At 68.9% G+C, this 2,500-nt stretch overlaps 2 non-coding genes across 2 annotated transcripts; both read left to right on the top strand.

Annotated features, from left to right (window-relative positions):
* The first annotated feature begins 102 nt into the window (after window positions 1-102).
* LOC146870274 (5.8S ribosomal RNA) lies at window positions 103-256 on the top strand. The gene has a single exon (XR_014959864.1). It is a non-coding gene; the product is annotated as a 5.8S ribosomal RNA (ribosomal RNA).
* Window positions 257-2,001: 1,745 nt separating this feature from the next.
* On the top strand, window positions 2,002-2,155 carry LOC146870275 (5.8S ribosomal RNA). The gene has a single exon (XR_014959876.1). It is a non-coding gene; the product is annotated as a 5.8S ribosomal RNA (ribosomal RNA).
* Window positions 2,156-2,500: the final 345 nt, after the last annotated feature.

Raw genomic sequence — 2,500 nt, forward strand, 5'->3', positions numbered from 1 at the left:
GCCCGTGCCATCTCGCCGCACGGGCGACGGATGGACGGCGTCGCCTTCCTCCCGCCTCCCCTGCGCCCGCAGGTGGGCGAACGTTTTAGAAAAGTTGCCTGTGACTCCTGGCGGTGGATCTCTCGGCTCGCGCGTCGATTAAGAACGCAGCTAGCTGCGAGAATTAGTGTGAATTGCAGGACACATTGATCATCGACACTTCGAACGCACCTTGCGGCCCCGGATTCCTCCCGGGGCTACGCCTGTCTGAGGGTCGCTCGATCGACAATCGCCCCGGGGCTTCCCCAGGACGCTGCTGGGGCCGTCGCAGGGTGAGCTCTGCTTCCCCTTCGTCCCCCCACAAGGTCAGACCCCCCGATCGCCCGTTGGCAGGGTCCCTGGCCGGGTCCTGCCACGGAGGTACGCCGCCGGCGTGCCTGGCCCCCCGAGAAGGGGGCCTGGCGACCGGTCGCCCCGGGCCCGTCCCGGGGCGCTTGGCTGCGTGCTACGCGTGGCTGTCCGTGGTGTCTCACCGGCTGCCCGCGCGCATGCGCCTCGGGCGCCCTCCTCTGCGCCGGCTTCCCGGCGAGGGCGAAACCCCTCCAGACGCGATCCGGGGAAAGAGGGCGCGCGCTGCCGGGTACGCCAGGCCCCCCCTGCTCCGGCAGGGTTTGCCTGGCCTTCCCCGGCTCCCCCCGAACGCTCCGGCGTTTTCTTTCCGACTACGACTTCAGATCAGACGTGGCGACCTGCTGAATATAAGCATATTACTAAGCGGAGGAAAAGAAACTAACCAGGATTCCCCCAGTAACGGCGAGTGAAGAGGGAAGAGCCCAGCGCCGAATCCCCACCCGGCGGCATACAGAAGACCGACTCCCCGGCGTCGCTCAGGGGGCCCAAGTCCTTCTGATCACGGCTCACCCCGCGGACGGTGTTAGGCCGGTGGCGGCCCCCAGCGTGCCGGGATCGGGTCTTCTCGGAGTCGGGTTGCTTGGGAATGCAGTCCAAAGCGGATGGTAAACTCCATCTAAGGCTCAATACGGGCGCGAGACCGATAGCCAACAAGTACCGTAAGGGAAAGTTGAAAAGAACTTTGAAGAGAGAGTTCAAGAGGGCGTGAAACCGTCGAGAGGTAAACGGGTGGGGTCCGTGCAGTCCGCCTGGAGGATTCAACACGGCGGGAAGGTCGGTGGCCCGGGAGTTCCGGATCCCCTCCGCGGGACCGGCGCCCGGGCCCTACCCAGCCCCCGCAGGGTGCATTTCCTCCGCGGCGGTGCGCCGCGACCGGCACCGGGTCGGCTGGGAAGGCTTTGGGGTGGCAGCCCGAGCGACCGACGGCGCCAGCCCGAAGCCCTCGGCCCGCCTCCTGCGAGCACGCACCGTAGGCACAGGGCCCGGCCCTCGGACGCCCGATCTGACCGGGTCTCAGGCGTCCGAGGAGCGGCCCTTCTCGCGCGGCAGGACGGCCTGGAAGAGAAGGGGCTGAGGGCCTGCGAGGGGACCCCGGCTCCTCTCGGTGGGAGGCGTGCGGGATGGGGAGCTGCCTGGCTCTTCCCTTCCGGCACCTCCGACCCAGGCGAGGGTGAGGGTGGGCCGATCGCCAGCCTCTGCTGGCACTGCTCGGGCCGATCCAGCGACGGACGGCTGATGTGCAGGTGGAGCGACCCTCCCTCGTTGCCAGGTACCCGGTCCGACCCGGTCCCGTGTGGCCGGGCTGAGGGGTTTGAAGACTCGCGTAGTCCCTCCCGGGTTTACCCGGGAGGGACCGGCGGCTGCGGGGCTGCCTGCTCCCGTCGCTCCGGGAGCCCCCTCCCTCGCCCCCAGGTGGGTGGGGCGGGCTCCCGGGCTGAGCACCTGGCAATGTTTTTCCCCCCCATGACGGTGCTGTCTGACTCCTAGAGGGGAAGCCTTGAACGGGGCGCCCGTGCCATCTCGCCGCACGGGCGACGGATGGACGGCGTCGCCTTCCTCCCGCCTCCCCTGCGCCCGCAGGTGGGCGAACGTTTTAGAAAAGTTGCCTGTGACTCCTGGCGGTGGATCACTCGGCTCGCGCGTCGATTAAGAACGCAGCTAGCTGCGAGAATTAGTGTGAATTGCAGGACACATTGATCATCGACACTTCGAACGCACCTTGCGGCCCCGGATTCCTCCCGGGGCTACGCCTGTCTGAGGGTCGCTTGATCGACAATCGCCCCGGGGCTTCCCCAGGACGCTGCTGGGGCCGTCGCAGGGTGAGCTCTGCTTCCCCTTCGTCCCCCCACAAGGTCAGACCCCCCGATCGCCCGTTGGCAGGGTCCCTGGCCGGGTCCTGCCACGGAGGTACGCCGCCGGCGTGCCTGGCCCCCCGAGAAGGGGGCCTGGCGACCGGTCGCCCCGGGCCTGTCCCGGGGCGCCTGGCTGCGTGCTGCGCGTGGCTGTCCGTGGTGTCTCACCGGCTGCCCGCGCGCATGCGCCTCGGGCGCCCTCCTCCGCGGCCGGCTTCCCGGCGAGGGCGAAACCCCTCCAGACGCGATCCGGGGAA

This window comes from Triturus cristatus, chromosome 1_1 (genome assembly GCF_964204655.1).
Source record: "Triturus cristatus chromosome 1_1, aTriCri1.1, whole genome shotgun sequence".
NCBI classification, from domain to species: Eukaryota; Metazoa; Chordata; class Amphibia; order Caudata; family Salamandridae; genus Triturus; species Triturus cristatus.